Source organism: Pseudorasbora parva, chromosome 5 (genome assembly GCF_024679245.1).
Source record: "Pseudorasbora parva isolate DD20220531a chromosome 5, ASM2467924v1, whole genome shotgun sequence".
NCBI lineage: Eukaryota > Metazoa > Chordata > Actinopteri > Cypriniformes > Gobionidae > Pseudorasbora > Pseudorasbora parva.
In genome coordinates this window covers 37,592,162-37,606,091 of record NC_090176.1, presented here as the reverse complement: position 1 = coordinate 37,606,091, position 13,930 = coordinate 37,592,162, and the positions used below count along the sequence as shown (strand labels likewise).

At 35.3% G+C, this 13,930-nt stretch overlaps 1 protein-coding gene across 3 annotated transcripts in view; it reads left to right on the top strand.

Annotated features, from left to right (window-relative positions):
* ncam2 (neural cell adhesion molecule 2) overlaps window positions 1–13,930 on the top strand; it is a 266,655-nt gene that overhangs the window by 130,281 nt on the left and 122,444 nt on the right. The gene's annotated exons all lie outside the window — the stretch shown is intronic.

Here is a 13,930-nt window from a genome sequence, read left to right as displayed (position 1 = left end):
AGACATTTAGGAGATTTTAATGGAACAAGTGTACCAGCTATGGTGGATTGTGTAGAGATTACATCTTGTACATTGCTATGGTGTAGTTTTTATTTGAAACTAAATTGGCTATCTAAAAATAAGCTAATTGAATTCTCCCTTTCTCTGTTTTCATTTCTTCAAAGGTGCTAAGATTTATCTTGCCTATTGCTTCACTGATTCCAGCCTGATATTTAAATTAATCTCACTAAAGCCAGCAAATTAAATAAACTTCAGCTATAACCAATCATGTGTTTAATGACCCGTCGCAGTCTTAGCCAAATGCTATACTATATGGCAAGACATTCATTGGTTAATATTCATTGTATTGCCAGGCGGCTACACTTCACCTCCCAGAGAGTTAAGCTGCAGTCACGAAATTACTTCGGACCCAGCTACGCAACAAGATATGTCTACTCGACATTCACAGAACACTTCAAGCCACCCAGATTGTTTGTATGCAGCAAGTTTGTTGTATTGTTTTTGGTCATTTTCTTAGGAGTTCATCAAACTTGAACTTCGGTACAAACAATAATTGAGTTCTTGCTCTCTGATGTCCATGTGCATATTAATTTTGAATCGTTTTGGCTTTCAGCATGGACAGAAATTACTTGTCAATGTGTGCCATTCTGTGTGGCGCTAGCAACGCCAAGGTCATGGGTTCGATTCCCAGGGAAAGCAAGAACTGACAATAATGTAAAAATGTGTACCTTGAATACAACGTAAGCCGCTTTGGATAAAAGCATCTGCCAAATGCATAAAAACCTGAATTTAAATAGAGGTACAGCAGTGGACAGGATGCAGAATAGCAATTTAAATGTAAGAAAGTATGATAATTAAGTATAATAATAATAAAATAAAATAAATTGAAACCATAAAATCAAAGATTGTCAAGCAAAAAAACTATTAAACAGTTTTTATTAAAAAGATTGTCTATAATAAAATATCTTTAAACTAAACACTGTTCTTTTAAACTTCTTATTCATCAAAGAATCCTAATATTTATATATATATATATATATATATATATATATATATATATATATATATATATATATATATATATATATATATATATCAATCATGGTCTCCAAAAAATATTCCACCAAAACAGCACAACGGTGGCTGCTAAAAATTCAACATAACAGGAATAACATTTCTAAGTAAAATATATTATAAACTTAGTTCAGTAAATTCCCCTTCTTTACATTACAATTTAAGTTCAGCTTCCTGTGTGGTGCCAGTTCGTCAATTCTAAATTTATACATCCTTAAATGTGTTATTCTGACAGACAACAAAAATGTTAGCCTTTCCAAACTAATGTTTGGACTATACTCTTTCAAATCCTAAAAATGAATGTAAATCAGTGTTTGAAATCACTTCATATGAATGCTACAATTCATTTTCTAAAAGTAACTGCCTTGTCCCACTTACCATTTGAACAGTTCTATTTACATGCAAGCATGAGTACCATTTGCCAGAGCCCTGAGAGGGCCTGGGCCATTTTAACACTTCATGAACAATGGGAGTTCTCATCATACACATGTTGAGTCGATTCAACCAGACTGCTCCATCATAGAGGTCATGTTTCCCATCAGGGTGGTCCCTGTGCTCAGTGTATCTGTGACCTCAGGATTGAAAGGGATTGTGGAGAGGTCATGAAGCAAGGGCAGTGCGCGCTTATAATCATATTTCTGAGAAGAGCCGCAGGGTCACTGATCTGCTGTCTAATCAGGGAGATTTTTGGAGTGGATTCTGTGGTCAAAACTCCCAGCGACCTCCACTTTCTCGAAATCCTTTGAGTGTTGAACCCTTAACCCTATCGAGAATGAGCTAGAGTGCTTTGCAGGTGATATGGCACTTCGGTGGAATGCGATCCAGACGTGCTGTGGGATCTTCAGGAAATGTGTTTTCGCTCATGGCTTGATTGCTTGGTTGAAACCAGACTTTATTATTTAGCGTACTGTGTTTGCATCATCAACAGTATACTAGCTGCAGCTCTTTACAACTAGAGGGGAGCAAAAACTGAACATATTAACTTTATTCAGATTCTTCAGCTGTTTTTGTCCCTTTGGTTTTATTACCAAAAGTTAACAGCATGACATTTACGTCACTAATGCACAGAGAATGCGAGCCGTGCTGCCTGCAGAAAGTAATTTCAGCAGAGACATGCAACAGTGGGAAATGCAATATAAAGGCCTGCATCAACAAGATCATGATTCACTTTCAAAAATGACACCGAATTGCATTCATAAAAGTTGCAAACCTTACTAGATTCCACTTAAACAGTACATCAGATCTGTACTTGTGTGAGGTTTCTTGGTGCACAGCCAGGATGTTTTATTAATTTCATACCAATGGATCCGATATTTTATTTGTATTCATTGATGATTTATTATATGCAGTACTGGATGGTAAAGTATATAGTTGTGCATTCTCGTTTCTACTTTTTTACATTGAAATGATCTTTGCCAGTGCCGTTTCTAGGCATAGGCAAACTAGGCGGTCGCCTAGGGCGCCAACAGCTGGGGGGCGCCAATGAGCCCCCGCCCCAACAAGATTTTTTAGTTATTTCATATATATTTTATTATTAATATTTCGTACTTTTGCTATTTCAAGGCATTATGATTAGTTGCGATTATTGGAGTGAAGTCGCCATGATGGTGATAGTGGCACTGCTGTAATGAAATTAGATCGTGTAGAGGGCGGCAGGGAACGTCGTCATCCGTGGCGTTGTAACGCTTGTGTCCGAGTGAAAATGCGGATAGCTCACTTAATGTAACTGGAGTGGATGCAAACACGGAGGCGATTAACATCAAACAGATCGCACTTTATTCCCCGCTGAACTCTCATCACAAACTCCCTTTCCGTCCACAGCATTACTTAATAAAACAAAATAACTGACTGTTAGCGACAGAAAACAGAAAATAATCCCCACACATGGGAGCTCAAGACTCAAGACTCAAGTGCGCACATACACAAAATGCAGACTTCGTTTGCAGGGAGCGCGCGCAACTCTTAAAGGGGCCACACTATATTTCTACTCGTTACAGCGTGCTTTAGTTTCATCATCATGAAAAGGTCAAAGCCATCAGGGGCTCAGTATCGTAAAAAGTAAAAGAGGAAATATAAAAAAAGAAAGCGAAATATACAGGTATGTTAGCCTACTTATTGGTTACTTGTTCTCTACTAAGCTGGTCACTCTATCATAACGTTGAACAAAACATTACACTGAGTATTAGTACTGGACGGACCACACGCCATGCTCATTTCAGGTGCAGAACATTATAGCAGTTCATTTGAATATATATTTTTTTTTACATCAGAGATAGCTGTTTAGTGTAAATTGATCAAGTAGGCTAATACTGTCATAACCATGGGCGTCACTAGGCCCTTTTTTATGAACTTATGCCTTAGCCCCCCCTAAAAAAATATGTGATTAACCTTGAAAACATATGTTATATGAAACCGGCGTGAGGCTTCGGCTACGGCTTCGTCCCGTCTTTTAGTCTTTGTGTGACTGTGTTCTTCAATCTGCAGCGGCACCGAGTGACATCGTTTTCAAGCTATTGTTATCTAATTTTTTGGCCTTCAGAACATCTTAAAATACACACATGTAGATCATAGAAATCAAAATTTTCTCGGGGGAGCATGCCCCCGAACCCCCCAACATCTGTGATCTCAGTGATAATAAACCTAGCTACATTATTCGATTAATGCATGTACAATATGCCCATGAAATAAGGAAGTCATATTTACTTAATAAGTTGTAGTTTAAAAAAAAAAAGGGGGGGGGGGGGGGGGGACGACATATGAATCTCGCCTAGGGTGCCAGAAAGGCTAGAAACGGCCCTGATCTTTGCCATCATCTAACTCTGACTTAAAGTTAATCTTTAGTTAAAAAAAAAAAAAAAAAAAAAAAACACACACTACACTCTCAGAAAAAAAGGTACAAAAGATGTCACACTTTTGTACCTAAAGGGTACATATTTGTACCTTAAAGGTATATATTAGTACATAAAGTGTACACTGTGAAAAAATAAAAACCGAAAATGTACTGGTAATTTTCTGACAATAGATTATCCAGTAATTTTACGGAAATTTCCGTTAACCCTTAATATACAAACTAATGCAATGTGTAATTCAAAATACAGGTAAAACACTTGTAAAAAAAAAAAAAAAACATATGGAAAATTCCTTCATATTTATACAGTACCTTGGGCCCAATTTTTACAGACTTTTTTTACAGTGTACATATTAGTACCTAAAATGAACAAAAGTGTACCTTTTGAGAAGGTACCACCTCAGTGACAGCTTTTGTACTTTTTCTGAGAGTGTAATTTAATAACACTGTTTAATGTAATACTTAGCAAATCTCAAAATGTTAACCCTTTACAATACGGGTGCACTAAAATGCATGAATTCATGCTTAACTAATGCACAAATAATCATGAATTAATTTGTAACTCATAAAGAACTCAAACTGTTTATTGTTGATTACTGCATCATGAATAAATTGTTAGTAGTTAAATGTGTCATAATGTATTAATTCCCTAATAACATATTGTATTAACTAATAGTGTATATTCATGTGTTAATTACCCCAATGGGTCGAAGCCATGCATTTGAACTTCCAGTTGTCTGCTTTAATTCATTATTAGCTAATGATTTGCAAAAGTATGATTATGTTATGACTTTGCTTGTTAAGGCACATTACTGTTAAATCACAAACACAAAGCAAAGTGTCACAAGACAAGAGATGGAAATACATATGTTGGCAGGTAGGACATCGTATTATTGCATTAAGACCTTTTATGGTGAACATTTTATGGTCCTATTCCTTCCACATAATTACCATCGGTTGTGAAGAGACAGTTAACCAGCATAAATAACAAAAAATGTTTCTGGAACTAATTGCCTACCCTGCCTTTAAGAACACGACACTGCAAAAAAAAAAAAAAAAAAGGCTTTTCTTACTTAGTATTTTTGTCTGGTTTCTAGTCAAAATATCAAAAAAATCTCACATTTACTAGACAAGTAAAAAATATTGTCTTGTTTTGGGAAGAAATAACTCAAAATTAAAAGAGTTTTTGCTTAAAATAAGCAAAATAATCTGCTAATGGGGTAAAAAAAATAATGTTGTTTTCTGTTTGAATTAAGATTATTTTGGTTACCCCACTGGCAGATTATTTTACTTAGTTTAAGAAAAAAAACTCTCTTAATTTTGAGTTATTTTCCCCAAAACTAGACAGATACCTTTGCTTGTCTATTAAATGCTTCTTGTTTTAAGAATTGTTAGATGTTTGGACTGGAAACAAGACAAAAGTACTAAGTAAGAAAAGCATTTTTTGTGTTGTGTATCACTCCATACTGGGGAACTGCATTCAAAGCACATCATACACTTCACAGCTTTTAATGAAAACACATAGTGATTGGTTTCAGCAATACATAATGTATAAAGTGTGACAACCATCATTTATTATTTGTGAACCTTGATACATGTTCTTGTTAAGCACTGTATTAGTAGCAGAGCACTGATAAAGCTGAGGCGAGAGTTTTCTTTGACCTTGCATCTTGCTCCCTGCTGCTGAGATGAGGTTCAACAAGGTGGCTAATAATCACACATTTTTGTCTTTTTGTTTCAGTTACATCCAGGAGGAAGGGTTACCACTTTCTCTTGAGAGACTATTAGCAGTGTGCATGAAAGGGAAGAAATTTTGGATGTGAGAAAGAATGTTTTCCTTTTCTGGTCATAGTTTGAACCCTCTCTGGAACTTTATTGGTATTTATCTACAGTCTGCCTGTCACTCGTTCTGTTGCTTGATCTATCTATCTATCTATCTATCTATCTATCTATCTATCTATCTATCTATCTATCTATCTATCTATCTATCTATCTATCTATCTATCTATCTATCTATCTATCTATCTATCTATCTATCTATCTACTGTATCTATATATATATATATATATATATATATATATATATATATATATATACACTCACGTAAAGGATCATTAGGAACACCATACTAATACTGTGTTTGACCCCCTTTTGCCTTCAGAACTGCCTTAATTCTACGTGGCATTGATTCAACAAGGTGCTGAAAGCATTCTTTAGAAATGTTGGCCCATATTGATAGGATAGCATCTTGTAGTTGATGGAGATTTGTGGGATGCCCATCCAGGGCACAAAGCTCCCGTTACACCACATCCCAAAGATGCTGGGTTGAGATCTGGTGACTGTGGGGGCCATTTTAGTACAGTGAACTTAGTTAAAGATACAGTAAAATATTTTGGTGAGCTTGTGCAAATTGTAGCCTCTTTTTCCTATTTGTAGTAGAGATAAGTGGTACCTGGTGAGGTCTTCTGTTGTTGTAGCCCATCCGCCTCAAGGTTGTGCCTTTTGTGGCTTCATAAATGCTTTGCTGCATACGTCCGTTGTAATGGGCGGTTATTTCAGTCAAAGTTGCTCTTCTATCAGCTTGAATCAGTCGGCCCATTCTCCTCTGACCTCTAGCATCAACAAGGCATTTTTGCCCACAGGACTGCCGTATACTGGAAGTTTTTCCCTTTTCACACCATTCTTTGTAAACCCTAGAAATGGTTGTCCGTGAAAATCCCAGTACCTGAGCAGATTGTGAAATACTCAGACCGGCCCGTCTGGCACCAACAACCATGCCACACTCAAAATTGCTTAAATCACCTTTCTTTCCCATTCTGACATTCAGTTTGGAGTTCAGGAGATTGTCTTGACCATGACCACACCCCTAAATGCATTGAACCAGCCTGCACAAAAATGTCATAATGTTATGATTGAGTCTCTAGACATAGCCTTTTTATTTTTAAATACCAAACCAAACAAAACGTTAATCCCCTGGCAGTGGAATTTATTTTGATTAAGTTAATGTTTAAGTTGATATTTACAAGAAATATTGTAACTGTTACTAACTTTTAACTGCTTAATAAGTGTTTACACACCATATGTTATTGCACTTTTATTCATGTTGCAACACTTTTAAAATAAAAGTATGCAATACACTACTTTTGTATTCATTATTGAATTTTGGCGCATATTGCGATTAATCGCGATTATCCATTTTAATCGTTGCCCAGCACTAATACAGCTCTGGAAAAAATTGAGACCATTTAACATAAAAAAAAAAAAATTCTATGTGTGTGTGTGTGTGTGTGTGTGTGTGTGTGTGTGTGTGTGTGTGTGTGTGTGTGTGTGTGTGTGTGTGTGTGTGTGTGTGTGTGTGTGTGTGTGTGTGTGTGTGTGTGTGTGTGTGTGTGTGTGTGTGTGTGTGTGTGTGTGTGTGTGTGTGTGTGTGTGTCACCAAAATGAGAAGAAAAATATAATAATAATAAAAAAACACTTTCTGAAGGTCTGGTACACTGTTAAAAAAAAATCCAATTATCCAAATCCAAAAAAAGTCTCCAATTGAACATTGTCTAGTGACCGATCACATCTACATTTTTCAGTTGACCAAACTGAAATTCTGTGAATTGATGCAATTTAATTCACAGATATTTAATTCGGCCAACTGAAAAATGTAGATGTGATCAGTCACTAGACAATGTTCAATTGGAGACCTGAAGTTTTTTTTTTTCAGTGTATGGTAATTTTAAATAATATATGTACTTAATTAACAATTTTAAACACAGGCAGAGATTTAATTGAAAAACAATAAAACTAATTTCTTAGACCTCCCAACTCTACAGTAATGAGGAAAAAATAATGATGTATTATTTTAATTGTAAATTATATGTATCTCTATATCTTTAACTGTGAGCAGCTGAGGAAAAATAAAGGCTTCCCTTAGGACAGTAAAAACTATTAACAAAACAATAGTGTCATTATGGAGACAAACGTAGCGCTGAAGAATGCTGACACACATCTCTTGCTGATAGATTACCTGAAATTGTTTTCAATATATCAAGTGGATTTACAACAGGAACAGACCATGATATCCCAAAGAACGGAACAAACTTTATTAAGCTGTTTTCTCGGGATAGAGGTTTTTGTTCTGGGATTTAAGCCATAATTGTTGTTTAGAGAGATAACGAAACAGCTGTAACGGCACATCTCTGTACATTTACAGTGATTCATCTGACGAACAGCCTTACGGAAGTGCTCCAGAGAGAGAAATGCAATGAGGCCACTGCCAGAAGGACAAATGAGAGCTTTCCTTCAATGTGATTAATCTGCATGCACACTCAACAAATCTCCATCAGACGAGAAATAGGGCAGTTATAAAAAGTAGAAACTAGCCACACATGACAAAAAATGGAAACATTGATCTCATTTTTGTCACTTTGAGGTAAGTCTGTTTATCACAGGGTTTATTTCAAACACTTTGTCATGCAGCATGAGGCCATATCTATGCCATACTGTACTTGTCCCTGTCAACAGAAAGGTAAAACTTTAACCTTTAAAATGGAAATATGCCTGTGTTGTAATTTAAATATTTCAGTAAAGAGGTGTAGCAGAATTTCAAAAATATACTATCATCAATGCCCTTTGTTACTTAAAGCTACACTGTGTAATTTTTTTTGTTTATTCTTTGCTAAAAACACTTAGTTCTTTCAAAAATATATGTACTCATTAATGTATATTTACTTCTTTCAAGTAATAAAGTATTCTCGTAAGTTTATAATATGCCATTGAAAATACATACGGGTGAGGGTTCGAATGCCGGTCGCCCTGTTGCCCCATTATCTTGAAAGTACATTAGCCAAAGAGGGACATACTCATAAATTCAAGCTTCGCCTTTCGCGTTTTAAGACTCGATGGCACCGTGTCGAATGTGAAGAGGATTGCCATGCTAATCTTGGATTAAATCAGCCACCGTAGGAGTTAAAACAAAATCAGAATTGAGGGGAACAGAAACTATTATTCACTAGATGGTCATATACCTTTTCACGGCTAGATGGGGGAAAATATCACACAGTGTAGCTTTAACTTGATATTTGTAAACATATTAACATAATTCCTTCTGGGATTGAAATAAATGGCTAAAATTTTTAGACTTAGCTACACCATTACATACGCATTATACACTGTAAAAAATATGTAAATGTTATTACATTATAAACTGTAAATGTTCAAGTGACTGATCACATCTACATTTTTCAGTTGGCCGAATTGAAATCCATATATCCATAAAAAATCCATATTTATATATTTTTTTCAATTAGACTTTATTTTTTTGTACAATTGTTAATGTACAATACATTGTGCTAAAATTAAGAAATGTATTATCTTTCTAAATAATAAATTGTGAATTTAATGTTCTCAAATTTATTATGACATTCAAATATGATTTTAGATGTACCATTGTGCCAACCCTGAATATCAGACAAAAAAAAAAAAAAACAGAGAAACGGGTAACTGCAGTCATCTTTTATCATATGGACATATTATGCTTTGCCACAGAAGGATCAAGTGTACAGTAAGTAGGTATTCGCATGTAACATAGTGACAATCACTAGGTTTGTTGACTCTTATGTTGTCTACAAATACAGGTCACACGAGAACTAGAAATGGCTTGTGTCTATTTGGTGTAATGACAGATTTACACGCAATCAGTGTAGTTGTGTTATGAAGCAGAGAATGAGCGCAAGACAGAAGGCTAGAGATAGACATGGCGAGAAAGACGGCAAGAGACCAGGAGATACAAGACACGCTTGCATGGAGTGGAATATCAAATGGGGTGAGGAGAATGATTGCGTATTCTTCACAGGCTTTTGCTTAGTGAGACTGGCAGCAGAGATTTCTGATTGGTGATCAGAGATATGCCAGAGTCCATGATCGAAAGATCCAAACCTGACACAGAGGAATTCGAGACACACAGATTGCACACAAACACACTCACAGGAATATTTCAGAAATTAGTATTCTATCATTATTCAATCTTATTTTGTTCCGGTTCCATATGCTGTTATTTTTGTGTGGAACACAAAGAATCTTCTCATGGATCTTTGCCATACAGTGACAATGACCATGAACCAGAGACCATTTACAACAGAGGTTTGCTTTGTTCTTCACACAAAACTACCGTATTTTATGATTTCAGTTAGCTTGTAATATAGTTTGCAATAGTATTGTATATTCTATAAATTCTATATGCGACTGTATAGTGGACTATGTAAATGGTTGTATTGGGCTTTTTGATCACTAATGTTATACTGCATGGAAAATATTATTGCACAAAAAAAATACATTTTTTTCCATGGGGTGATAAGATAAAGAGTAATATATTTTGTTGTTGAGGAAAAGATGAGGGTGTGATATGTTTATTGTTGGGGAATTATTAATCTTTTTTTTGTCTTTTCTTTTTTTCTACTGCTTGAAAGGTGAATCATGTCATTATTTTTTGTTAAAGTGAACCTGTTATGCTACTTTAAATGTTCCTTATTTTATTTTGGAGGTCTCCTCCAATAGGTTTACATGTTTTCAAGGTAAAAAAAAAAAATATTTTCTCATTATATACATTGCACATCACTTCTTTTCTTACAGTGTCTAAAATGGCTGGATAACGGATTCAGTCTTCCTATACCCCTGTTTTCCGAGAGCTCCTTCTGCTCTGATTGGTCTGATGGCCTATGGCAACTAAATGTCCATTACTTTATCTGAATTTCAGCTCTGGAGGTTTCCTCAGCACTTGTATATTCAATGATATGAACATAAATAAGGGCATTGGTTTTACGGTGTTAATTCCATCATTCTGTGTAAGTGAATGCAAAGTGGTTTCACAGCTCAGAAAACTGTGTCTTGTCAACATGTTGATAACATGTTGCTTCTCAGCTATTACAACTACAGTGTTTAAGGCTGGGTCAAATAACTAGTAGACATTGTTTACGGGCAGCCAATGAAGACATAATTATGCATTATTGCATTATGCAAATTTGTTAGAAACCTATGTCGATACGTTACCGAAGTGAGACTGCAATTGCTGACTACTCGTTTCGAGACGTTGATTCTTTCTTTTAGGAGACAATACATTTATATGTCGTGCACTTTGATCTTCATAACTTTGCACCTTTTTACATTCATAAACAGATATACACACTACATGAATAGTAATTAAACTTATTATACTTTCTTCTATATCATGTGCAACATTGGCTCATACATACTCATGCATGCAAGGTCTCCAGGAGCAATTAAACTACGGCCACTAAAACACAACATGTATATTCTTGATTAAACAAATGATTACAGGTGCAGATTATCTATTGATACATTCTTATTTTCACACAATTCCTTTAGAGTTGAGTAATGATAAAAGAGCTCAATGGCTTGTAGAAGAAAATGGCATTGTTACAAAAGCAAATATGCTTTTATTTCATGCTTGATTTTGTCACCATTAGGTTTAGTGTATAAGTTTTAATGTTGTTTGTATGTAGGAGAAAGGATTCCATAGGCGTGTTTGTTTGTTTGTTTTTTAAACGAGGATGGTTTAAAAATCTTGTCCAGTGATATGTTTGGAGTGGAACTATCTACTTTTCCAAAAATAGAGGATTGGACATGGGGCAGAAGAGGCAAGAATTCATAAAACACAAACAGAATTAATGTTTGCATAAATTGTAAAAAAAAAAAAAAAAAAAAAAATTCCATTTGATGCAGCAAACAAAACAAAAAAATAATTTATATTGTTGCTTATTAGCTTACATATTACTAGGATATTGGCTGTTTATTAGTACTTATAAAGCACATATTAATGTCTTATTCTGCATGGCCATATTCTACATGTCTTAATCCTACCCAATACCTAAACTTAAACACAAAAAAACTACCTTATTAACTATTATTATACAGTAAATTAGGAGTTTATTGAGGCAAAAGTCATAGTTAATAGTGAATATGTGTTTGTTCATTTGATGGTAATACATTTGTTTGGTTTGGGGTTTCTTGATTCATTATCAATTCATATAGTCTACTGTACATATAAGGAAAAATAAGTTTGCCTTTTTTAAGCACAAATTTAAACTTTTCTTGGGTTATATTATATTTGCTCACATTCATTAATATTCACTTGTGTGTGCTTAAGTATCATTAAAAATATTAGGATGTAAGTTATTAACCTCTTAAACTCAGAGGACCCTGTACAGGGACGGGAATAACATCGTCATGTATATACCTTCCATTTTAAATGTCTGTGGAGGAGCTATGATGTCATATTTGGTACCATTTGAAAGCTTAGAGTCTCTACTTTCTGAAGATATGCATCACTTTGGCATTTGTTTTACACAAAGTAATGTATTTACACTAAATTACTCTGGTGCCATTTCCGCCTGGATTTGGCCTACCCAAATTGAAAAGCCTCCCATACACACATACAGTGGTCTCGGTTCAAAATGTTGGTGTCATTTTACAGGAAACCCTTTAAAGTTACATAAAACACTGCTAAAAGTGATAAACATGTAATTATATGTTGTCTAAGCTGTTATAACCCCCCGAAAAAATAGGCGCTTTTTGATTTTTATATATAAATTCATTTTTGAAAGTGTGTAACTCAGGCCCTGTGTGCTCTAGGACCCTGCAGACAGTTTGGGCTGCTTCCATCATGTATAATTAATTGAATATTGCATTTATGTCACTGTATATGGTGGTGGGAGGGGGTGATGGAGGGGGGAAGCAGGGTCAGGAAGGGGGGGGGGGGTCATCCCTTCAGACCCATTTGAATAAATCTGTCATACAACATGACACAGACAAACTTCTTTTTTCCACGCTTTTCTGGAATTTAGTGGAAATAACCCAAACTGTCTGCAGGGTCCTAGAGCACACAGGGCCTGAGTTACACACTTTCAAAAAAATAATTTATGTGGAAAAAAATCAAAAAGTGCCTACTTTTTGGGGGGTTATTACAGCTTAGACAACATATACTTACATGTGTATGACTTTTAGCAGTGTTTTATGTAACTTTAGAGGGTTTCCTGTAAAATGACACCAACATTTTGAACCGAGACCACTGTATGTGTGTATGGGAAGCTTTTCAGTTTGAGTAGGCCAAATCCAGATGGAAATCTCAAAAAATGGCGTCACATTTAAAGAAATCTAGTGTTTGATCATGTATTCAAATATAAAACCTAAAAATAAAGTTGCAGTCATGATCTGCAATACTTTTTGTGCAATTAGACTAGATACATGTATATATTTATTAAAGAGCCATACAGTCACCTAGTGGGTAATGACATTACAAATGAAAATTAGTTTTTCCAGCCACAAAATCACTATAATTTTCCTCTTTGCATTGGAATTCTCTATTTTAACCTTAATTACTACACTAATTGTAATATAAATAATTTTTAAAAAGTATTGACAGCTAGTTTAAGAGCTCCATGGCCCACGTGACTGCACATACCGGGAGATTAAAGCATGTTGCAACTCTATTTTTCAACTGCTCTGGCTTTATTGTTTGAATTTCATATTAAAACTTTACAAAATTTGAAAGCTTAAACATAATTTTTATGGCAATTTAGAGATTTACTTGGGCAAAATGAGAGCGTGAGACAGAGCCTGATAGTGTGTGACTCATGCCAAATGTGTGAGAGTTGTCAACCCTTGTATTGTACCCATGATTGTTAGCTCCATGCTATACAGTTTTATTTACAGAAACGAGCACTGTTTTTTTCCCCCACATACCTTATTCTAAGTCGCATGCATCACATTTTTCCCTCAGAGTATTGTTTGTGTTTACAGAACAGGCGGGTTTGGTAGATGTGTGAAATAGGTGGAAAAGACGAGCTGGTTCCATTCTCTCTTTTCTCCTCCCTCATTTCACGTCCTTATGATATCGCAATAGCAGCAGTGAATGGATTTGGCGCGTTTAGGCCGCATCAGACAAAAATGGGATTTTATGCAAATGCATCTTGACACGGGGGCGGGAGAGCACTATCGGCATG